Source organism: Stenella coeruleoalba (genome assembly GCF_951394435.1).
Source record: "Stenella coeruleoalba genome assembly, chromosome: 7".
Taxonomy (NCBI): Eukaryota; Metazoa; Chordata; class Mammalia; order Artiodactyla; family Delphinidae; genus Stenella; species Stenella coeruleoalba.
In genome coordinates, this window is record NC_137153.1 from 20,706,769 (window position 1) to 20,731,895 (window position 25,127).

At 38.0% G+C, this 25,127-nt stretch overlaps 1 pseudogene across 1 annotated transcript in view; it reads right to left on the reverse strand.

Moving 5' to 3' along the window:
- LOC307189580 (glycerol-3-phosphate phosphatase-like) overlaps positions 1-25,127 on the reverse strand; it is a 228,944-nt pseudogene that overhangs the window by 163,193 nt on the left and 40,624 nt on the right. Inside the window, exon 3 of the transcript XR_013831751.1 lies at positions 11,422-11,512. The product of XR_013831751.1 is annotated as a glycerol-3-phosphate phosphatase-like (transcript). The remainder of the gene's footprint in view (positions 1-11,421; positions 11,513-25,127) is intronic.

Sequence of the window (25,127 nt, forward strand, 5' to 3'; positions counted from 1 at the left end):
TTCCAATGCAGGGGGTGCAGGTTCAATCCCTGGGCGGGGGAGCTAGGATCCCACATGCCTCGGGGCCAAAGGACCAAAACATAAAACAGAAGCAATATTGTAACAAATTCAATAAAGACTTAAAAAATGGTCCACATCAAAAAAATCTTTAAAAAAATAATAAAAAATAAAAGCTCCCCAGATGATTCTAATGTGCATGTACGCTTGAGAATCACTGATATAAATATCAGAAATACACAAAACTCAATAGATTTCACTTCATGCCCTCAAGAACCAATCACAGAATATGATGTAAAGAAAATCTTACTAATAACAACAAGAATATAAAATATTCATAGTAATAGGATTACTGTATGACCCAGTAATTCCACTTCTGGGCATATAACCAAAAGAACTGAATACACCACTAACAAAAGGAAAAACATAAACCACGTGACCATCTCAATAGATACAGAAAAAGAATTTGACAAAATTCAATATCCATTCATGATAAAAAGTCTTATCAAAGTAGGTATAGAGGGAACGTATCTCAACATAATAAAGGCCGTTTACAGCAAACCTACAGCCAACATAACACTCAACAGTGAAAAACTGAAAGCCTTCACACTAAATTTAGGAACAAGGCCTGGATGCTCACTCTCACCATTTCTACTTAACAGAGTATTGGAAGTCCTAGCCACAGCAGTCAGATAAGAAAAAAAAATAAAAGGTATCCAAATTGAAAGAGGTAAAACTGTCACTATTTGTAGATGACGTGATACTCTATATAGAGAACCCTAAGTCTTCACCCAAAAACTATTAGAACTAATAAATGAATTCAGCAAGGCTGTAGGATACAAGATTAATATACAGAAATCTGTTGCATTTTGATACACTAATAATGAAATATCAGAAAAAGAAAGTAAAATCAATCCCACATAAAATCACATTAAAAAAATAAAATACCTAGGGATAAACTTAACCAAGGAGGTGAAAGACCTATACTCTGAAAATTATAAAACATTAATGAAGGAAACTGAAGATGATTCAAGGAAATGGAAAGACATCTGTGCCCTTGGGTTGGAAGAATTTGTTATTAAAATGGCCATTTTTCACAAAACTAGAGCAAATAATCCTAAAATTGATATAAAACCACAAAAGACCCAGAATTGCCAAAGCAATGTTGAGAAAAAGGAAGAAAGCTGGAGGTATAACCCTGCCAGACTTCAGACTATAGTACAAAGCTACAGTAATCAAAACAGCATGGTCTTGGCATAAAAATAGACACATAGATCAATGGAACAGAATAGAGAGCCCAGAAATAATCCCACACACCTATGGTCAATTAATCTACAACAAAGGAGGCAAGAATGTACAATGGAGAAAAGACAATCTCTTCAACAAGTAGTGTTGGGAAAACTGGACAGCCACATATAAAACAATGAGATTGGAACATTCCCTCATACCATATACAAAAATAAACTCAAAATCGTTTAAAGACCTAAATGTAAAACCTGAAACCATAAAACGCTTAGAACATAAGCGAAACACTCTTTCACATAAATCATAGCAATATTTTCTTCAATCAGTCTCCCATGGCAAAAGAAATAAAAGCAAATATAAACAAATGGGACCTAATTAAACTTAAAAACTTCTGCACAGCAAAGGAAATCATCAACAAAATGAAAAAACAACCTATGGAATGGGAGAAAATGTTTGCAAATGATGCAACCAACAAGGGATTAATATCCCAAATATACAAAAAGCTCATACAATGCAATATCAAAAAAAAAAGCAATCAAAAATGGGCACTAAAATAGACATTTTTCCAAAGAAGACACACAGATTGCTAACATGCACATGAAAAAATGCTCAATATCGCTAGTTATTAGTGAAATGAAAATTAAAACCACCGTGAGGTATCACCTCACACCTGTCAGAATGGCTATCATCAAAAAGTCTACAAATAACAAATGCTAGAGAGGATGTAAAGAAAAAGGAACCCTTGTGCACTGTTGGTGGGAATGTAAATTGGTGCAGCCACTATGGAAAACAGTACAGAGAGTCCCTAAAAAAGTTAAAATAGAGCTACCATATGATCCAGCAATTCCACTCCTGGGTATATATCTAGAAAAAATGGAAACACTGATTCAAAAAGACACATACACCCCAATGTTCATAGTAGCACTATTTACCATAGCCAAGCTATGGAAGGAACCCAAGTGCTCATCAACATATGACTGCATTAAGAAGATTTTAATATAAATATATGTATACATATATATATATATATAAAATGGAATATTACTCAGATAAGATTAACAGATATAAACTACTTAATATAAAATAGATAAACAAGGATATACTGTATAGCACAGGGAATTATAACCATTATCTTGTAATAACCTAAATGGAATATAATCTGCAAAAATACTGGATCACCATGCTGTCCACCTGAAAGTAACACAATATTGTAAATCAACTATACTCCAATAGAAATAAAGATAAATAGAAAAGAATTGAAAGTGAGGTTTAAAGAGATATTTGCACACCTGTGTTCATAGCAGCATTATTCACAATAGGCAAAAGGTGGAAGCAATGTAAGTGTCCATTAAGAGATGAACAAAATGTGGTATGGATGTACAGTGGAATATTATTCAGCCTTTAAAAAGAAGGAAATTATGACATATGCTACCACATGGATGAAACTTGAAGACATTATGCTAAGTGAAATAAATCAGTCACAAAAATACAGATACCATATTAATTCCACTTATATGAGGTACCTGGAGTAGGAAAACTCATAGACATAGAAAGTGGAAGGGTGGTTGTCAGGGGATGGGGAGCAGAGAGTTGTTGTTTAACAGGTAAAGAGTTTCCATTTTGCAAGATGAAAAGAGTTCTGGATATTGATTGTACAGCAATGTGAATACACTTAATGCTACTGAACTGTACACCTAAAAAGTGGTTAAGATGGTCAATTTCATGTTATGTATATTTTACCACAATTAAAATTTTTAAAGCCATTTGAAAGAAAAACAAAAAATACTCATAATACATTTTACAGGAAATGTTATATGAGGAACTATTGAAATCTGTATTGAATTACATAAGAGAAAAAATTCTGGAATGAAAAAAGATGAACTGTTCCTTCATGAGATGGCTCAATATCATAAAGATGCCATTATCTTTAATTAATTTTTAAATGTGATTCATTCCAATCAAATCTCAAATATATATCTTGTGACTGAATAAAATAGTTCTCCAGTTCACTGAAAAGAATAAACACCTGTCACTAGTCAAGAAAAAACAGGACTACAAATTGTCTTGAGTTACCCAGTATTAAAATGTATTAGAAAGATACACTACTTGAAAGAATATGATAATAGCACAGGTAATGACAGACAGATCATTAAAGTGAAACAGAAAGCCTTGAAGCTCACATAAGAATTTATGATAAAGGTAAAAGCAGAGTAAGAACGAATTATTCAATAAGTTATGTTTAGACAATTGGTTAACCATTTGGGAGAGAAGTAAAATTAGCTATCTACCTTACAACACATACCAAAATAAATTTCATGTGAGTGAAATTTTTTATGTAAAGAAACTGAAGTAATAAAAATGTAGAAAAATACAGATGGATATTTTAAGGGATCTCATGGCAAGAAAGAGCTTTATACATATTCTCTGGAAAAGAGAAAAATTAAAGCTAGAAAAGGAAGCTTGAAAGCTGATTCTTCAGGGCTGGGGATGGGGTGGGGTGAAGGGTCAGGGGGGGTCTCAAACAAGGATATAGGCCTAAGAGTTAAGGGGGGCTTCACACTGATGAAGATCCCTGAACATACCAGAGATAGACCCTGAAAGGGCTGCCCCCTCCATAAAGAGGGGATAAAAAACTCCATCCAGTAGCTAAGGGAAGAAAAAGCATCTGACTAGGTTCCTGGCGGGGGAAAAAAAAAACTCCTGAAAGAAGGTATAAACCCAAGTCTATGCCATATACAGGTATGGAGTACAAATTATTACTATCTTCTTGGTAAAAGAAATCCCAAGCCAGTGATTTTTTTAAAGAACATATGTGGATCTGACAAGAATTTTTTTAACTGCTCACTGGATATGAGCTTCCAAAATATTACAAACCACAAGAGGAAATAATCTTCCATGAGGAAAATCACAAACTCAAAAAAGGTGGATATTTACCATCCCTTAAAACTTCAGATTATAGGAGTTTTTTCAACTGAAGAACATAAAGTTAATATGTTTTAAATTAACAAAATGATTCAAGAAAGTATAAAAACCATATCGAAAGAAAAGAACATTATGAAAACATAATAGGTACATTTGAAAAAAGAATAAAACAGAACTTAAAGAAATAAAAAACATTTTCATTAGGCTAAAACTTCAAAGAATAAATTAAGCAGCAGGTGAGTTGCAGATAAAAAGAGTATTAAAGAGTTGGAGGAGAGTTCTGAGGCAATTACCCATGATGAAGCATGGAGGTGTAAAGAAATGGAAAATAAAAGAGTGGTTAAGAGATGTGGAAGATGAAATGAGAATGTCCAACATACATTTAATAGGAGTTCCAGGAAAATAAACTAGGGAGAATGGGAAGAAGCAATATTTAAAAGAAAAATGGCTAAGAATTTTCCAGCATTTATTAATTCAAATCATATATAATCATAAAACTCTACCATGTGCCAGGGGCTCTTAGATACTAGGGAGAGAACAGCAAACAAAACCCCCCAATCCTTGCTTTCACGGCATATACTTTCAAGAGGAAAAGAGAAATCATTTTTCTTAAGTACAATATGGAGTATGTGTATTACTAAGCTTTTGCCAGAGTAACAAACAATCCCATAATCTCAGTGGTTTGCAATGACATGTATATATCATTAAGGTTAGGAGTGCTGCAGATTGCCTGTGGCTTGGCTCCAGGCTGTGGGTTGACTGTAGGTCTAATCCAACGTGTCCTTTCATTCCAGGACACACGCTGAAGGAGGAGCCCCTATGTGGGACACTCAATTATAGTGGCAGAGGACAAAAACATAAAACACCAAGCTCATCACGCTGTTGTATGTAAACCTTCTGCTTACAAGTGGCATGTTCGCTCACATTCTACTGGTAAAAGCAAGTCACTTACCCAAACTGAACGCTGGAATGAGGACATTTTCTGCGCTAGAGACAAGCATGGCAAGGGAAGGTGTGTGTAACCCTCTGACAGGGGAGAAAATAAATAATCGTGAGCAAAAACATAAGCTACCATACATGTTCAGTGGTGGGGACTGGCAGGGAGAAAACTAAAACAGGGAATGGGGACAGGAATGATTATGGAGGTTGCAATTTTAAATAGAAAGGTTGCAGAGGGCACAAAAAATGTAATATCTGATTGAGACCTGAAGGGTGTCGGGGAATGGAGCATGCAGATACCCTGGGGAAGAACGTTTCAGGCAGAGGAACGGCAAATGTAAAGGCTCTGAGTCAGAAGTGAGCCTGATGTGTTTGGGGAGCAGCAAGGAGGCCGCAGTGACTGTCATGACGTGAAGGGGAGGGACAGCGGTAGGGGAAGGGGTCAGAAAGGTAACAGAGGCCATGGCAGGGCTTGGTTTTCACTTGGCGTGAGATGGAAAGCCATTGGAGGGCTTTGAGCAAAGGAATGACATCATCTGGCTTCTCTTTTACCTGGACCAGTGTGTAGGGAATGGGCTGACGGGGAGCCAGCGAGACCAGTTAGTAGACTGTGGTAATACCTAGGTAAGGGAGAATGGGGTCCGGGTGAAGGTAGTAAAAGTGGTTAGAATCTGAACACATCTTAAACATGACTGCACATGAGGCACAAGTGAAAGAGAAGAGTCAACAGTGATGCTCGGGGGCTTGACCTGGACAATTGGAAGGATTGTGTTGCTACTGACTATGGGAAAGAAGACTGTAGCCATAAAGAGATGGACAGAACACAAAAGTTCTGTATGAGTCAATATTGAGGTATGTTGAAGACATTCATGTGGAGATATCCAGTGAGCAGCTGAATAAACTCACCTGGAATTTGGGGGAGAGGTTCAGCCCACAGATATAAATTTGGAAGTCATCGTCATGCTATAGATCAAGAGATGACAAACTTTTTCTATAGAAGGCCAGACAGTAGATATCTTTGGTTTGGCAAGCCATATGTAATCTCCCTTGCATACTCCTATGTAAAAGGCATCTTTAGCTCATGGTAGCAAGCTGGATTTGGCCCCTGGACTGCAGATCTGCAGACCTTGCTACAGAGGACTTGTAAGACCATAAGTATGGATGAGATCACTAAGGGGGTGAGTGCAAACAGAAAAGAGAGAATGTCCATGTACTGAATCAGGAACACTCCAAAGCCAGAGAGTTAAGGAGACGGTGAGGAGCTAACAAATGGACCGAGAAGGGGCGAGCAGTGAGGAAAGCCAGGAGAGTGGAGTGGTCTGAAAGCCTGGTGAAGGATGGCTTTCAATCAGGAACAGCTGTGTCAAATGCCACTCAGGGTTCAAGTCAGTTGGGGACTAAGAACTGACCATTTGATTTAACAACATGGGAGTCATTCGTGACCTGATTAGCGTGCGCGCCTGGAGAAATTGGAAAAGAGTTACTGAAGCCAGCAAATATAGACAAGTCTTTCAAGGAGTTTTATTGGGAAGGGAGAAAAGAGAATGGGGTGAAGCCAGAGGGGAAGTGAAATCAAGAAAGAGTCTATTTCTAAGATGGGATAAATAAAATCTTATTTGTGTGCTGATGGGAAAGTCCAGTAGAGAGATGAAAATGTGTATGTAGGAGAGAGAGGGTAGGGTTCCTGGAATGGTGCCTTTGAGTAGACGGGAAGAGATTACATCAAGTGTATACGTGGAAGGGTGGCTCTCAGCCAGTTCTTCCAAAGTAACAGAAGAGAAGGTAGTGTGTGTGGACAGAGATGCAGGTAAGCAGGTGGATGTGGTCATGAGAAGCTGGAGAAGGTTGCTTCTGACTGTTTCTATTTTCAAAAAACAATGACTCCTTAAGCAGGACAATGAAAAGAAATCCACCTGAGATATTTTACAGTGAAAATGCCAAGTAAAAAAAAAAAAATCTTTTTAAAAAGCAATATAAAAAGAAAAGACCGTTTCTTGTTATTCAACTTTCAGCAGCAACGTTAGAAGCCAGATGACCATGAGGTATCCTCAAAGTGAGATACCCAATTAAACTTTCATACTGAATAAGGGCCAACTACTGACATTTTTAGGTAAAGACTCACCTAGGCTGTAATAGCCACCAATGGTTGACTTCTGTTAAGAACGAAAAAGAACCAGGGAGGAAGAAGTGGAAGACAAAAACAACAGTGGCAAGGACATTAAATAAGCATTAACAGTAAGAATTCTCGGAGCTTTAAAAACAAGGTGGACATAAAATGCTAGGTCTCAATACCACAGAAGAGGGAGGAACAATCAGGATGAAAGTGGTATAAATCCTGATTTTTTTTGGAAGGAGAGTAGGCATAATGGTAAACCTAAGGTTTTCTTAAGTCAAATATGCATGTTACAAATTTAAGAATCAGAGCTGGTACAACTGAATATCTACATGGAGAAGAGTGAGTTTGAACCCCTTCCTTAGACAAGGCACAAAAATTAACTCAAAAATGGATGATAGGTATAAATGTAAGAGCTGAAACAATGAAACACAGAAAAAAGCACAAAAATAAATCGTGTTGAATGTGGGTTAGGCAAAGTCTTCTTAGACACAATACCAAATATACAAGTGACAAGAGAAAATTAGATAAATTGGACTTCACCAAAATTAAGCTTTTGTGCCACAAATGATACCATCAAGAGAGTAAGAGACAATCCACAGAATGGGAAAAATATTTGCAATCATATACGTAATCTATGATATCCAAAATATATAAAGAACTCTTACAAGTCAATAACAAAAAGATAAATAACCCACCCAGTTTAACAATGGGCGAAGGACTGAATAGACATTTCTCCAAAAAAGATATAGAATGACTGAAAAGCACATGAAAAATGCTCCACATTACTAGCCATTAGGGAAATGCAAATTAAAACCACAATGAAGTAACACTTCACATCCACTAGGATGGTTATAAAAAAAAAATGTCATCCCAAGTGTTAGTGAGGACGTGGGGAAAGTGGAACCCTCATACATTGTTAGTGGGAATGTAAAATGGTGCAGTTGAAAACGTATGTCTACACAAAAACTTGCACATGAATGTTCATTTCACCATTATTTATAATCACCAGAAAGTGGAAACAACCCAAATGTTCACCAACTGACGGATGGCAAAATAAATATAGGTGATGCATACAATGGATTGTTATTCAGCCATAAAAAGGAATGAAGTACTGATACATAGAACAGCATGGATGAACCTTAAAAACATTATTTTAAGTGCAAGGAGCCAGTTACAAAAGACCACATATTGTATGATTCCATTTATAAAAAACACCCAGAATAGACAAATCCATAGGGACGGTAAATAGATTAGTGGTTGCCAAAGGCAGAGGGGAAGGGAGAATGACTGATGCTGTGACTGACAGCAGGTATGGGATTTCTTTCTGGGTTGATAAAAATGTTGTAAAGTTAGGTTGTGGCGATGGTTGCACCACTCTGTGAATATAATAGAAACCACTGAATTGCATGTGTTAAATGAATGAATTGTATAGCTTGTGAATTATCTCTCACTCATGCTGTTTAAAACATTGTTAAGGGTGATCCCTGTGAGAGTAGAATATCCATATAATTTCTAAGCCAGTAGAGGTAAGGCGGGGACTAAAAAAAAACTGTTCAAGTCAAGGGATGGTGGGAAAGGAGGGGAAAGAAGTGAATGAAAAGTGAAGAGGAACAGAGGGCATAAATAAATTTTTTAAAGAAATTAAAATAACTATATTCGGCATGATACCATGAATATGTATTTTTAAGGCACAAACATTATCGTATATCGTTGGAGTTATCTGTGAGAAGTCAAAGTATAAACACACGCACTTAAAAAATACTGGGGGCAGGAAGGAGCTGAATGGGAGGCTGAAGTAGGAGAGTTGGTTTCTGCTATACCTATTGCACTATTTCTTCATTAGATGATCAGAAACGCCATGGCAAATTGTTGACATCTATTAAATCTGAGCAAATAAGTTTTTAGGTGTCTACATTTCATACCATTTTACATTTAAACTTTTTCTTAATTAAAAGGCAATAAAAATAGTGTTGCCAAGAGTTCAAGAAAATGGCCCTAGCCCTCTGCTGGTAAGCCTGTAAACCTGTACAAATTTGAAGAGGGAATTTTGACAATACGTAGCAAAAGTTTTAAAACATTCACATTTTTTGGTGACGCAATAACTCTTCTAGGAAAATACTTGTGTGTGCACAAAGATTTAAGTACACTGATGTTTGCTATAGTTCCTTACATACATGTGCAAATATAATATATACACATAAATACATAAATATTCACGGTGAAACAGAATGTCTATTAGTTGAACATAATATTCAAAAGTATTGCGCAGTTAATCTGAATAATTCACTGGAGAAAGAGGTGGTCTTAGGCCCCTAAGAACCTGATGAAAATTATGTACCCTCTGAAGAAAGGCAGATGCACATAATACAGAAAATAATTTGCAGACAATGCCAACAGGTCCCGGAGTACTTAAGATACAGATGTTTTATTAGGGAAGAAAAACCTGCCAACTAACTCCTAATTCTCCTCCAAAGGCCTCTTCCTCCAGGCAACTTTTGCTGTGCCCTGACCTCTCCATCCTACCCAGCCTGGTATAGGCACCCCTTCCTTAAGACCCTATACAAATCTGTACCCTGATGCTATATCACTCTGTATGGTGATTGTCTGTTTTCTCTCTTTCCCACAAGCATCTTTAAGAATAGGGTGCACCACTCAATTGGCTTCATATCCTCAGCACAGCGCAAGGCCTAATTCAGGCATAAATAAACATTTTTTGACTAGGTGATCAAATGAACATTCCTGCAGGAAGATGACATTGCTCTATATTGCACCTGGATAACACCTCACTAAGAGAAACATCCTTCTCATGTATTTATTAATCCACAACAACTGATTGGGTTGTATACACACCCCAGCCTTAGCAGATCGTCTTTCGAAATCTGCTAGATTTTTAAATGCAGCCTTATCTCAAAGAATGAGACGGAATATATGCTACGTGTAAGTCGCAAATGCAGCGCGTGAGAAGCAAGGCTCCAACTTTCTGCATGACTCAGCCCTGTGCTCAGCTCTCACCAGCCTCAGCAGAAACGCAGTCAAATTAGCAGCTGCTTGTTTTCATTCCAGAGGACAAGCTCTCCAATCTCTTCTGAAGTTATTTCCCTTCCTTTCCCTTCCCGTTATTCCCTATTTCCATCAAGCGGAGCCCTTGAATGCGTTTCCCTGCCAGCTATTCAAGAGCCCACTCCCCCTGGAGCTGGCGACACAGAACCTATTAATAAGCAAACACAACGAACTGGCTCATTCTCCTCATAGTTGAATTCCTCTGCCACCGATTTCTCAACACTTCCCTTTAGGGTTTTCCTTTGGAGTCCCATTCATTTAGAGGAAATGTGGAAAATTGTTTAATGTTTCTTGTTGTAAGCGAGCGGTGGTAAATGCTGATTACGTGTGCAGAGTAAAATGCTGTCTTCTCCTTGGCTTCCAAACCCATCTGGTGGCCCTGGCAAAGCCTGAGCCTCAGTCCCTGCACAAGGGACTCTCATCATCGTCACCTGGTTAGCAGAGCAGGCTGTACTACTGTGGAAGACTTTCATTCCTAGCATACCTGACCTTTAGTCTACACATCAGTTAAGTCACTCTCTCATTCTTTGCCTTGGTTCCTCCAACTGTAAAATGATGAAAAGTACCTTGGCCCTTTACATAGTTGATTGAATCCAATTCAAGGATACACTGTTTCGCACCTACTTTGGGCCGTCAAATGGTTGGGGGCTGCAGAATAAGCACGGAAGGGCTCCTATCATTTCAGATTTATTCCAAAGAGAGGCTGGGTAACAATGTCAGTAGAAAACTCAGCCCTGAAGGCCTGAGTTTTGGGGGTCTGCTGCCCCCATACAGGGGAAAGAAAGTAGAGAGGCTGATTAGCCGGAGAAGAAAAGCATGAGTCTATCCCATCCTGTTTTCTAAAAAATAAAAATGCCAGAAGGATGTCATTTTTACACTAACTCCTCTAAAACACTTCAGAGAATAGGGCTTTAGAGAGCTTCCCTCCCTGTTAATGAGTGCTTGTATTTAGAGTAGAAGAAAATTGGGAAAGGAGCCCTTCCTACGCCCCTCCTTCTTTCAGTAAGAGAAACAGGAGAGCCAGGTGACAAAATATTTTTGGTTTCTTAATAGACATAAATACAGAATGTTGGAGGAAACATTTCAACTCCTTTCAGTGTACAGATGGGCACTTTGAAGCCCAGCGAGTTGGAATGACTTACCCAGGGTCACACAGTTGACTGGGGGCAAGTCAGGAATGAAGCCACAGGTCTCTTGTTCCGAAGCTCCTTCCACTGTAGGAATTCTCAGCATCTAGAAACATATGTATAACTGAATCACTTTGCTGTACACCTAAAACTAACACAACATTGTTAATCAACTCTAGTCCAATACAAAATAAAATTTTTTAAAAAAAGAAACATAATCCAAACATGAAAACAATCAGACTATTATCACACGGGACTTCTCACTCCACCAAATGTTTCTCCTACGGTAGTCAAACGTGGACTCCTTCCTGTACCACAAAGACAATTTGCTCATTCCTGCTCCTGTGATTCCCCTTACAGGCAGGGCTGCCTTGTCTGGCCACACAGGTTGTGCACTGCACAACTCTCAAAAAATGTGTTCACACTTTAATCCATGTGTCAGCCCCAGACGGTCTTCTCATTATTCTCTTCTTAGTCAAGGTTATTTTTAAGTCACACTTTCACAAAGCCTTCCTTGTTGGGTTTAGAACACACAGTTTTCTCCTTTCTCTGAGTTCCTAAGATTCTTATCCTTTGTACTACTTACAAGCTGTGAATCCTTCAGCAAGGTAATCATTCTGAGTCTCTGCTTTCTACAGTAATATGTAAAGTCTCTGCTTTCGAACATGTAAAAACAGTGCAGATGTGGCGAGGATCAAACAAACCCATGTACATGGAGGAACTCAATGAAGCAGAAAGTGCTCTGGGATACTTGTTATTGCCACCCCAGCAAATTAAATACTCTTTTATGATGTTTGCTAACTGTTTCTCAGTCTAAGTCTGGTTTTCCCCATAAGAAATAAGTTCCTTGGGCTTCCCTGGTGGCGCAGTGGTTAAGAATCAGCTTGCCAAGGCAGGGGACACGGGTTTGAGCCCTGGTCCAGGAGGATCCCACATGCCGTGAAGCAACTAAGCCCATGCGCCACAACTACTGAGCCCGCATGCCACAACTACTGAAGCCCGTGTGCCTAGAGCCCATGCTCCACAACAAGAGAAGCCACCACGAGAAGCCCCCACACTGCAACGAAGAGTAGCCCCCGCTCGCCACAACTAGAGAAAGCCAGTGTGCAGCAACGAAGACCCAAAGCAGCCAAAAAATAAATAAATAAATTTATTAACAAAAAGGAAATAAGTTCCTTGATTCAGGCAGAGGCCACTCATATTTCCACATCACTCATAGCATGTAATCACGCTGCCAGCGCTATAACAAATGCTCTATACAAATTATGAGACGCGTTTTAATATTATCTAAGTTTTATAGATGAGGAAAGGAAACACAGAGAAAGGCAGCAACTCACAGAGAGTCAAAAAGCAAGTCTGTGACGGATTAAGGATTCAACCTTGGATAACTGGCTGCACAGTCTGCCCATCTACCTCCTGTACCTTCCCACCCTCTTTTGTGTATAGGCAGGAGGCCTGTACAGTAGGAGCTCAGCACACTTGGGATCCTTGCTTGTGTCATCTTCGGGATAACCTTCTTGTAGACAGTGTTAGAAAATCACGTGCATCTGTTTGTTGTGTGGTGAAATGACATGATATGAGATGACATTCGGCTCCGGCTAGCTCACTATCCTACATTCCCATACTTCTGCTTGCTGCAGCCTCAAGTGGTTTGTGATGAAGAAAGACAGTTTTTTTAACTGCAGTAAAATATTCATTGAAAAAAGTTACCATTTTAGTCATTTTTAAGTGTATATTTCAGAGCCATTAACAACATTCACAGTGTTGTGTAACCATCACCACCATCCATCTCTAGAACTTTTTCATAACCCCAAACAGAAACTCTATACCTATTAAACAACAACGACCCCCACTTCCAGCCCATAGAAACCTCTATTCTATTTTCTGTCTCTATAAGTTTACCTCTTCTAGATATCTGCTCTTTTTCAAACTCTTTTCCCATTTAGGTTGTTACATAATATTGTGCAGACTTCCTTGTACTATACAGTAGGTCCCTGTCAGTTATCTATTTTATTTTATTTTTATCTTTTAATAAACTTATTTATTTTATTTATTTATTTTTGGCTGCATTGGGTCTTCATTGCTACACGCAGGCTTTCTCTAGTTGTGGCAAGCGGGGGCTACTCTTCACTGCAGTGCGCGGGCTTTTCATCGCGGTGGCTTCTCTTGTTGCAGAGCATGGGCTCTAGGCGGGCTTCAGTAGTTGTGGCTCACAGGTTCTAGAGTGCAGGCTCAGTAGTTGTGGCACACGGGCTTAGTTGCTCCATGGCACATGGGATCTTGCCAGACCAGGGCTCGAACCCGTGTGCCTTGCATTGGCAGGCGGATTCTTAACCACTGCACCACCGGGGAAGCCCTGGTTATCTATTTTAAATACAGCAGTGTGTACATGTCAATCCCGAACTCCCTAATTACCCTGCCCCCACCCCCACGACTCTGTTCTTGAAGGGCTCACATACAAACTCACTTGTTCTGAGTCCCAGGGCAGAGGTACCAGCCTGAAAATCACCTGGGCCATACAAAAAGGACATTCATTGACTAACATTAGGGTGTGTGTTGTTGGAGGGGCAGAGATCTGGTAGAACTTTCTCCAGGGATGGAAGTGCTGGTGGACACCATTTTTTTCTTTTTACTCTACTTCCACCTAGCTGGGCTGGCACTGGTGGGCACCATTTCTGTCACTCTCAATCAACCTAGCTAACACTGTGCACCCCACCTTGTCATTTTCCTGAGGACCCACCCCAGCTGGCTCCTCCAAATCAACTCCAACCCCACACCACCTGGCAGGCAGCCCTGGCCAGCACCAGTGCATCTCCAAAATGGCTCCCACTCCAGAGGGCCAGCCCCATTCATGAGCACGTTCACAGATGGCCTGGGGCCAACCTCACCCACCAATACACTTGCAGCAATTGTAGCCCAAGCACAACAGGAGGGTGCACACAGCCCACACAGGGGATACTCCTGAACCACTTGGCTCTGGGAAACTGGGAGACTGGGCCCCACAGGACACTTTCTACATAAAGCCACTATATATATCTACATATAGCTGATATACCTAACACATAGAAACAAACACAGAGAATGAAGCAAAATGAGGCAAGAGAGTACATTCTAAATGAAAGAACAAGACAAAGACTCAGGAAAAGAACTAAACGAAATGGAGATAAGCAACTTACCAGATAAAGAGTTCAAAGTAATAGTCATAAAAATGCTCACCGAACTCAGGAGAATAATGGATGAACACAGTGAGAACTTCAAAAAAGAGACAGACAATATTGAAAAGAACCAATCAGGGCTTCGCTGGTGGCGCAGTAGTTGAGAGTCTGCCTGCCGATGGGGGGGACACGGGTTCGTGCCCCGGCCCAGGAAGATCCCACATGCCGCCAAGCAGCTGGGCCCGTGAGCCATGGCTGCTGAGCCTGTGCGTCTGGAGCCAGCGCTCCGCAACGGGAGAGGCCATGACAGTGAGAGGCCCGCGTACCGCAAAAAAACAAAACAAAAAAACGAACCAATCAGAAATGAAGAATACAATCACTTAAATAAAAAGCATACTAGAGGGAATAGCAGATTGAAGAATGCAGAAGAACAGGCCAGCAAATAGGAAGATAGGGTAGTGGAAATCACCCAACTGGAACAACAAAAAGAAGAAAAAAAAATTTTTTAATGAGGATAGATTAAAGGACCTCTAAGACAACATCAAGTATACTAACATTAACATTATAGGGGTCCCAGAAGGAAAGAAGACAGAAAAAGGAACAGAAAACCTATTTGAGGAAATAATGCCTGAACTTCACTAACCTGGTGAAGGACACAGACATCCAATTTCAGGAAGCACAGAGTCCCAAACAAGATGAACCAAATAAGATCCACACTAAGAAACATAATTAAAATGTCAAAAGTTAAACATAAACAGAGAATCTTAAAAGCAGCAAGAGAAAAACAAGAAAGACCCCATAAGATTACCAGCTGATCTTTCAGCAGAGATTTTCATGCCAGAAGTCACTAGCACGATATATTCAAAGGGCTAAAAGGGCTAAAATTGCTGCAAGGGCAATATATTCAAAGGGCTAATACTCAACCTGGCAAGGTTATCATTCAGAATTGAAGGAGAGATAAAAAGTTTCCCAGAGAAGCAAATGCTAAAGGAGTTCATCACTACTAAAGCATCCTTACAAGAAATGTTAAAGGGACTTCTTTAAATAGAAACAAAAAGGCCATAAATAGAAACAGCTAGCATGAAAGTTAAAAGGCAAAAGTAGTAAAATCATCTATATCTAAAATAATTAGTTAAGTGATACACAAAATTAAATGATGTAAAATATAATGACAAAAACATAGGGTGGGGGAAATAAAAATGTAGTGATTTTGGAATGCACTCGAACTTAAGTGACCATGAATTTAAAGTAGACTATATACATAGGCTTTCATATATGAACCTCATGGGAAACACAAACCAAAACCTATAACAGATACAAAAAAATTAAGAGAAACGAATACAAACGTAACACTGAAGAAAGTCATCAAATCACAAGACAAAAGAACAAGAGAAGAAAAAACAAAGAACTACAAAATAAACCATAAAACAATTTTAAAATGGCAAGAAGCACATAACTACCAGAATTACTTTAAATGTAAATAGATTAAATAATTCAATCAAAAGACATAGAGTAGGGCTTCCCTGGTGGCACAGTGGTTGAGAGTCCACCTGCCGATGCAGGGGACACGGGTTTGTGCCCCGGTCCGGGAAGATCCCACATGCCATGGAGCGGCTAGGCCCGTGAGCCATGGCCGCTGAGCCTGCGCGTCTGGAGACTGTGCTCTGCAATGGGAGAGGCCACAACAGTGAGAGGCCCGCGTACTGCTAATAATAATAATAATAATAATAATAGTAGGGGACTTCAATACCCCACTTACATCAATGGACAGATCATCAGACAGAAAATCAAGAAGGAAACACTGGTCTTTTGCACAATGCATTATGCCATCTATGGACTTAATAGGTATATACAGAACATCCCTTCCATATAACAGCAGAGTACAGATTCTTTTCAAGAGCGATGGAACATTCTTCAAGATAGATCACATGTTAGGCGATTGCAAAACAAGTCTCAATAAATTTAAGATTGGAATCATATCAAGCATCTTTTAAACCACAATGGTATAAGAATAGAAATCAACTAAAAAAAACTGGCAAAAAACACAAACACGTGCAGGCTAAACAGCATGCTACCGAACAACCAATGGATTACTGAAGAAATCAAAGGGGAAATCAAAAAATACTTTAAGACAAAAAATGGAAACACAACACTACAAAATGTATGGAATGCAGCAAAATTGGTTTTAAGAGGTAAGTTTATAGGAATACAGGCCTGCCTCAGGAAACAAGAACCATCTGAAATAAACAATCTAACATTACACCTAAAGGAACTAGAAAAATAAGAACAAAAAAACCTCAAAGTTAGTAAAAGGAAGGAAATAATAAAGATCAGAGTAGAAATAAATGAAATAGAGACTAAAAAAACAGAAAAGAAATCAATAAAACTAAGAGCTGGTTCTTTGAAAAGATAAACAAAACTGAAAAAACTTTAGCCACGCTCGTCAAGAAAGAAAAGAGAAAGGGCCCAACATATAAAATCAGAAATTAAAGAAGAGTAGTTACAACTAACCACAGAAACACAAAGGATCATAAGAGATTACTATGACTAATTATACATCAACAAATTGGACAACCTAGAAGAAATGGATAAATTCCTAGAAACATACAATCTTCCAACACTTATCAGGAGTAAATAGAAAAATCTGAGCAGAACGATCACTAGTAATGAAATTGAATCAATAATCAAAAATCTCCCAACAAACAGAAGTTTTCACAGCTGAATTCTATCAAACATTTAGAGAAGAGTTAATGCCTATTCTTCTAACACTACTATAAAAACTGCAGAGGAAGGAACACTTCCAAACTCATTCTATGAGGCCACCATCACCCTGATACCAAAACCAGAAAAAGACACTACAAAAAAGAAAATTAAAGGCCAATATCACTGATGAACATAGATGCAAAATTCGTCAAAAAAATATTACCAACCCATATTCCACAATACATAAAGTATCACACACCATGATCAAGTGGGATTTATTCAAGGGATGCAACGATGGTTCAATATCTACAAATCAATGTAATATACCACATTAAAAAAAATGAAGGGTAAAAATCAAATGATCACCTCAATAAATGCAGAAAAAAGGCATTTGACAAAATTCAACATCCATTCATTATAAAAACTCTCAAGAAACTGGCTATACAGGGAAGTTTACAGCAATATAATCCTACCTCAAGAAAGAAGAAAAATCTCAAATAAACAGCCTAACCTTACACCTAAAGCAATTAGAGAAAGAAGAACCAAAAAACCCCAAACTTAGCAGAAGGGAAGAACTCATAAAATCAGATCAGAAATAAATGAAAAACAAATGAAGGAAACAATAGCAAAGACCAATAAAACTAAAAGCTCGTTCTTTGAGAACATAAACAAAGTTGGTAAAGCATTAGCCAGACTCATCAAGAAAAACAGAGAGAAGACTCAAATCAACAGAATTAGAAATGAAAAAGGAGAAGTAACAACTGATACTGCAGAATACAAAGGATCATGAGAGATTACTACAAGCAACTATGTGCAAATAAAATGGGCAACCTGGAAGAAATGTCCATTTCTCAGACAAGTACAACCTTCCAAGACTGAACCAGGAAAAAATAGAAAATATGAACAGACCGATCAGAAGCACTAAAATTGAAACTGTGATTAAAAACCTTCCAACAAACAAAGATCCAGGAACAGATGGCTTCACAGGTGAATTCTATCAAACATTTAGAGAAGAGCTAACACCTATCCTTCTCAAAATCTTCCAAAATATAGCAGAGGGAGGAACACTCCCAAACTCATTCTACAAGGCCACCATCACTTTGATACAAAAACCAAACAAACACATCACAAAAAAAGAAAACTACAGACCAATATCACTGATGAATATAGACGCAAAAATTCTCAACAAAATACTAGCAAACAGAATCCAACAGCACATTCAAAGCATCATACACGATGATCAAGTGGGGTTTAATCCAGGAATGCAAGGATTCTTCAATAAATGCAAATCAATCAATCTGATACACCATATTAACAAACTGAAGGATAGAAACCATATGATGATCTCAATATATGCAGAAAAAGCTTTCAACAAAATTCAACACCCATTTAAGATAAAAACTCTCCAGAAAGTGGACATCGAGGGAACCTACCTCAACATAATAAATGCCATATATGACCAACCCATAGCCAACATCATTCTCAATGGCAAAAAGCTGAAACCAATCCCTCTAAGATCAGGAACAAGATAAGGGAGCCCACTCTCACCACTATTATTCAACATAGTTTTGGAAGTGTTAGCCATGGCAATCAGAGAAGAAAAAGAAATAAAAGGAATCCAAATCAGAAAAGAAGTAAAACTGTCATTGTTTGCAGATGACATGATACTACACACAGAGAATCCTAAAGATGCTACCAGAAAATACTATACTATAGTATACAGAAAATACTATAGCTAATCAATGAATTTGGTAAAGTAGCAGGGTACAAAATTAATGCACAGAAATCTCTTGCATTCCTATACACTAATGATGAAAAATCTGTAAGAGAAATTAAGGAAACACTCTCATTTAACGCTGCAACAAAAAGTATAAAATATCTAGGAATAAACCTACCTAAGGAGACAAAAGACCTGTATGCAGAAAACTTTAAGACACTGATGAAAGAAATCAAAGACGACATAAACAGATGGAGAGATATACCATGTTCTTGGATTGGAAGAATCAATATTATGAAAATGACTATACTACCCAAAGCAATCTACAGAATCAATGCAATCCCTATCAAACTACCAATGGCATTTTTCACAGAACTAGAAAAAAATTTTTACAATTTGTATGGAAACACAAAAGACCCCGAATAGCCAAAGCAAGCTTGAGAAAGAAAAACGAAGTCGGAGGAATCAGGCTTCCTGACTTCATACTATACTACAAAGCTACAGTAACCAAGACAGTATGGTACTGGCACAAAAACAGAAATACAGATCAATGGAACTACAGATAGAAAGCCCAGAGATAAACGCACGCACCTATGGTCACCTTATCTTTGACAAAGGAGGCAAGAACATACAATGGAGAAAAACAGTCTCTTCAATACGTGCTGTTGGGAAAACTGGGCAGCTACATGTAAAAGAATGAAATTTTAACACTTCCTAACACCATACACAAAAATAAACTCAAAATGGATTGAAGAACTAAATGTAAGGCCAGTCACTATAAAACTCTTAGAGTAAACATAGGCAGAACACTCTATGACATAAATCACAGCAAGATCCTTTTTGACTCACCTCCTAGAGTAATGGAAATAAAAACAAAAAGAAACAAATAGGACCTAATGAAACTTAAAAGCTTTTGTACAGCAAAGGAAACCATAAACAAGATGAAAAGACAACCCTCAGGATGGGTTGCAAATGAAGCAACTGACAAAGGATTAATCTCCAAAATATACAAGCAACTCATGCAGCTCAATATCAAAAAAACAAACAACCCAACCCCAAAATGGGCAGAAGACCTAAACAGACATTTCTCCAAAGATATACAGATTGCCAACAAACACATGAAAAGATGCTCAACATCACTAATCATTAGAGAAATGCAAATCAAAACTTCAATGAGGTATCACCTCACGCTGGTCAGAATGGCCATCATCAAAAAATCTACAAACAATACATTCTGGAGAGGGTGTGGAGAAAAGGGAACCCTCTTGCACTGTTGGTGGGAATGTAAACTGATACAGCCCCTATGGAGAACAGTATGGAGGTTCCTTAAAATACTAAAAATAGAACTACCATATGACCCAGCAATCCCACTACTGGGCATATACCCTGAGAAAACCATAATTCAAAAAGAGACATGTACCACAATGTTCATTGCGGCACTATTTACAACAGTCAGGACATGGAAGCAATCTAAATGTCTCTTGACATTTGAATGGATAAAGAAGATATGGCACATGTATACAATGGAATATTACTCAGCAATAAAAAGGAATGAAATTGAGTTATTTGTAATGAGGTAGATGGACACAGAGTCTGTCATTCGGAGTGAAGTAAGTCAGAAAGAGAAAAACAAATCCATATGCTAACACACATATATGGAATCTATAAAAACGGTACTGATGAACCTAGTGGCAGGGCAGGAATAAAGATGCAGATGTAGAGAATGGACTTGAGGACACAATATGGGAAAGGGAAGTTGGAACAAAGTGACAGAGTAGCATTGACATATATACATTACAAAATGTAAAATGGATGGCTAGTGGGAAGCAGCTGCATAGCACAGAGAGATCAGCTTGGTGCTTTGTGACCACCTACAGGGGTGGGATCGAGGCACAAGAGGGAGGGGATATGTATACATATAGCTGATTCACTTTGTTATACAGCAGAAACTAATACAACATTGTAAAGCAATTATACGCCAAAAAAGATGTAAAAAATACCACAAATTGATTAAAGTATTAACTGTAAAACCTGAAAGCATACAACTGCTGGAAGAAAAAATTGTCCTTAGCAAATTTTTTGTCTCCTCAGGCAAGGCCAACAAAAGCAAAAATTAAAAAAAATGAGACTACATGAAACTAAAAAGCTTTTTGCACAGCAAAAGAAACCATCAACAAAACAAAAAGGCAACCTACTGAATGGGAGAAGATATTTGCAAATGATATATCTGGTAAGAGGTTAATATCCGAAAATATGAAGAACTCACACAACTCAATACTTTTAAAAATCCAATTAAAAAATGGGCAGAGAACATGAATAGACATTTTCCCAAGGAAGACATCAGATGGCTAATAAAGACATGAAAAGATGTGGAACACCACAAAAAATCAGAGAAATGCAAATCAAAACCACAGTGAGATACTACCTCACACCTGTCAGAATGGCTGTTTTCAAAAAGACAAGAAATAACAAGCATTGGTGATGATGCGGAAAATAGGACAATGTGTTAGTGGGAATGTAAATTAGTACAGCCACTATGGAAAACAGTACGGAGGTACCTCAAAAAAGTAAAAATGACCCATATGACCCAGCAATACTACTACTGGGCGTATACCCAGAGAAAACCATAATTCAAAAAAACACATGCACCCCAATGTTCATTGCAGCACTATTTACAATAGCCAGGTCATGGAAGCAACCTAAATGCCCACTGACAGATGAATGGATAAAGAAGATGTGGTACATATATACAAAGGAATATTACTCTGCCATAAAAAGGAACAAAATTGGGTCACTTGTAGAGACGTGGATGGACCTAGATACTGTCATACAGAGTGAAGTAAGTCAGAAAGAGAAAAATATCGTATATTAATGCCTGTGTGTGGAATCTAGAAAAATGGTACAGATGAACCAGTTTGCAAGGCAGAAAGAGAGACACAGATGTAGAGAAGAAATGTATGGACACCAAGGAGGGGAAGTGGGGGATGGGGTGGTGGTAGTGGGATGACTTGGGAGATTGGGATTGACATATATACATCAATATGTATATGTATAAAATAGATGACAAATAAGAACCTGCTGTATTAAAAACTAAAATAAAATTAAAAAAAAAAAGAACTACCATACAATCCAACAATTCCATAAATCCACTGCTGGGTATTTATCTGAAGAAAATGAAAAACTAATTTGAAAAGATTTATGCACCACTATGTTCACTGCAACATTATTTACAATTCAAGTTACAGAGGCAACTTAAGTGTCCATTGACAGATGAATGGATAAAGAAGATGTGGTATACCTGTACAATGGAATATTGCTCAGCCATAAAAAAAGAATGAAATATTGCCATTTGCCAAAACATGGGTGGAAGGGATTATGCTAAGTGAAATAAGTCAGACAAAGAAAGACAAATTCCATATGATTTCAGTTACCTATGGCATCTAAAACAAACAAAAACAGATGCATAGGTACAGAGAACAAATTGATGGTTGCCTAAGGGATGGGGATGGGGGATTGGGCGAAGCAGATGAAGGACATCAAAAGGTACAAACTTGCAGTTACAAAATAAGTAAGTCACAGGCATGTAATGTACAGTATAGGAAATATAGTCAAAAACGTAACAGTAATTTTGTATGGTGGACAGATGTTTACTAGACTTATCATGGCAATCAATTCATAATGCATATAAATGTTGAACCACTATGTTGTAAACATATAATATTGTATGTTATTTGTACCTCAATAAATAATAAAAGGATAAAAATGTATCAACATTTTTAGTGATTTGAAAACATATTGCCAAACTATTCTACAAATACTAATTTATCATCTACTCAATGTGTGAGAAGGCCTATCTAGTTCATAAAAGATTTCATGTCAACTTGAGTATTATTTTTTAAAAAGATCCTTGCCAGTTTGATAGGTGAAAATAATGTCATTGTTTTTACTTGCATTATTTATAAAGTGGAACATTTTTTCTCTTAATAAATAAAAGTGGGAGAGGGAAGCAGAGGAGAGGGTCAGAGAGGGAGATGTGACTACAGAAGAGGTCAGCGTGATGCAAAGTGAGGACACAACCTTCCACTGCTAGTGTGCAGATGGAGAAAAGGGTCGCAAGCCAAAGGCGGCAAGTGGCTTCTAGAACCTGAAGGAGTCAAGGGGATGGATTCTCCCTCAGAGCCTCCAGAAAGGAACACAGCCTTGATGACATTTTAGTTTTAGCCCTGACAGTGAGACACATGTCAGACTTCCAAAGAACAGAACAGTAAGATAATAAATTTGTATTTTTTAAATAAATTTATTTATTTTTGGCTGCGTTGGATCTTCGTTGCTGCTCATGGGCTTTCTCTAGTTGCAGCGAGCGGGGGCTACTCTTTGTTGTGGTGCACGGGTTTCTCATTGCTGTGACTTCTCTTGCTGTGGAGCATGGGCTCTAGGCAAATGCGCTTTAGTAGTTGTGGCTCCCGGGCTCTAGAGCACAGGCTCAGTAGTTGTGGTGCACAGGCTTAGTTGCTCTGCAGCATGTGAGATCTTCTGGGACAAGGGATCGAACCCGTGTCCTGCATTGGCAGGCAGATGCTTAACCACTGCACCACCAGGAAAGTCCCTAAATTTGTATTTTTGAACCACTAAATGTGTGGCAATATGCTACAGCAGTGTAGAAAACTAATATACCCACCGTGTTAGCCCACTAGGCCATCATTCTTTGCATACAGCTTTTCATTAGTAACAATGCTTTTGCTCATGCTAAAGAAAGTCAGTATCACCAAGTCCCTATTAAATAGAGTGGATGTCTTAATTTCCTTCTCAGATAGTTCACTTTTCGTGTATAGAAACATAACTAATTTTTTGCATTGATTTTGTATCCTGCAACTTTGTTGAATTAGTTCTAACAGGTTTTGCTTGCATGTGGAATCTTTGGGATTTTCTACATATAATATCATGTCACCTGCAAACAGATAACTTTATTTCTTCCTTTCCAATTTGGATGCTTTTTATTTATTTTCCTTGCCTAACTGCTCTGGCTAGAACTTCCAATATTATGTTGAATAGAAGTGAAAGAGCAGACCTCCTTGCCTTGTTCCTGATCTTAAAGGAAAAGCTTTCAGTCTTTTACCGTTTTGTATGATGTTAGCTGGGGACTTTTTGTATACGGCCTTATTAGGTTGAAGTGGTTTCCTTCTATTCTTAGTTTGAGTATTTTTATCATGAAATATTGTTGAATCTTGTCAAGTGCTTTTTCTTCATCAATTGAGATGACTGTGTGATTTTTGCCCTTTATTGTGTTAACGTGGTGTATCACATTGATTTTTGTGTGTTGAACCGTCCTTGCATTCCAGGAGTAAATTTCATTTGGTCGCAGTATATAATCCTTTTAACGTGTTGTTGAATTCAGTTTGCTAGTATTTTGTTGAGGATTTTTCATCAATATTCATCAGGGATATTGGTCTGTAATTTTCTTTTTTTGCAGCATCTTTGTCTGGCTTTGGTATCAAGATAATCCTGGCCTCATAGAATGAGCTAGGATATTTTCCTTCATTTTCAACTTTTTGGAATAGTTTGAGGAAGACTGATCTTAGTTCTCTAAATGTTTGGTGGAACTCCCCAGTGTAATCACCCAGCCCTAGGTTTTTTCGGTGTTGGGAGGATTTTGATTACCGATTCAATCTGCTTACTAGTTATTGATTTCTCCAGATTTTCTATTTCTTCATGACTTAGTCTTGGTAAGTTGTGTGTTTCTAAGAATTTATCCATTCCTCTAGGTTATCCAATGTGTTGGCACACATTGTTCATAGTATTCTCTTATAATCCTTTTCATTTCTGTGGCATTTGTTGTAATAAACCCTCTTTCATTTATGATCTTAGTTATTTGAATTTTCTTTTTTTTTCTTAATCTACTGAAGGATTTGTCAATTTTGTTTGCATGTTTTAAAAACTAACTCTTAGGTTTGTTGTTTTTATTGTTTCTATATTTCTGTTTAGTTAAGCACTGCTCTAATCATTTTTCTTTCCCTAATTCTGTTAGTTTTAATTTGTTGTTTTTCTAGTATTTTGAGGTGTAAAGAAAGTTTGTAGTTTGAGATCTTTCTTCAGTTTTCTTTTTTTTTTTTGAATTTTTGAATTTTATTTTATTTATTTTTTTATAC